The sequence below is a fragment of the Mustela nigripes genome, chromosome 1, assembly GCF_022355385.1.
Source record: "Mustela nigripes isolate SB6536 chromosome 1, MUSNIG.SB6536, whole genome shotgun sequence".
NCBI lineage: Eukaryota > Metazoa > Chordata > Mammalia > Carnivora > Mustelidae > Mustela > Mustela nigripes.
In genome coordinates this window covers 138,702,730-138,704,225 of record NC_081557.1, presented here as the reverse complement: position 1 = coordinate 138,704,225, position 1,496 = coordinate 138,702,730, and positions in this window count along the sequence as shown.

Sequence of the window (1,496 nt, the reverse complement as noted above, 5' to 3'; positions counted from 1 at the left end):
AGTCAAAATCAGAGTCAAAGAATGGAATGGTGATTGCCTGTCACAGCAGGAGGGAGAAATAGGGACTTGTTCAATGGGTATACAGTTTCAGTTATGCAAGATGAATAAATTCTAAAGATCTGCTGTACAACACAGTGCCTCTAGTTAAAAAGAGCAGATTGTATGCATAAAAATATGTTATGAACATAGATCTCATGTTTAGTGTTTTTACCACAAACACACACATGCCCACACACATACATGTATGCACACATAACTCAGGGAAATTTTTGGAAGTGATAGTCATGTTCAGTGTCTTGATTGTGATGGTGGTATCGTGAGTGTATGCATGTGCCCAAATTCATCATGATGCATACATTAAGAGTGTGTAATTTTTTGTGTATCAATTATACTTTAATAAAACTTTAAAAAAATAGAAGGATACATGTATGGCAAATTTAACCTCCTGAGAGTTAAGTGTCAACACTTTGTTTTTTAGATTTGTTTTTAGTAAATTTATTTATTTATTTATTTATTTTTTAGTTTATTTGAGAGAGACAGTGTGTGTGCAGAGGGAGAGGGGGAGAATCTCAAGCAGACTCCCCATTGAGTGGAAAGTTGACATGGGGCTCAATCCCAAGACCCTGAGATCATGACCTACACCAAAATCAACGCTCAGACACTTAAAGGACTGAGCTATCTAGGTGCTCCCAAAGTAATTTATTTTTAAGTAACAAAGCTGCTTTTAATAAAGCTACTTTTTTCTTTAAGTACCTACAAGGCTTTCTAAGGACTAGAGATGACTCTCCATATTAGTTTCCAGTATTTCTGATTACAACTAGAAAGGATATGACTAATTATAACTAGAAAGAAAATTGCCATGGTATTTCTATATCAAACAGTATCAAGATTAGCCTGCCTGGCTGGCTCAGTCAGTAGAGTGTGGGACTCTTGATCTCAGGGTTGTGAAATTTGAACCTCACATTGGGTGTGGAGATTACTTAAAAACAAAATATTTTTTAAAAAGTATCAGGGTCAAGGGTGTCTGGGTAGCTCAGTCATTAAGTGTCTACCTTCAGCTCTGGTTGCAATCCTGGGGTCCTGGGGTTGAGCCCCACATCAGGCTCCCTCCTCCACAGGGCGCCTGCTTCTCCCTCTCCCACTCCCTCTGCTCTGTTCCCTCTCTCTCTGTGTTTCTCTCTGTCAAATAAATAAGTAAATAAAATCTTTTGAAAAAAGTACCAAGATCAAGAAATTAATAAATAATTGTTCTCAGGGCTTTTTAAAAAAATATATAAAACAAACAATATAAAAAAAAAAAAACATATTGAAAGTTGAAAGTAAAGTGCCAGTACAGACATTCTATCAAGATCAACCACAATTTTTTGTTTGCTGGTCTATTATCTTTTTTAAAATTTAAAAAAAAAAATTTAAAGATTTCATTTATTTATTTGAGAAAAAGAGAGCATTTGAGAGCATGAACACTGGGAGGGGCAGAGGGAAAAAAAGAAAAAGAC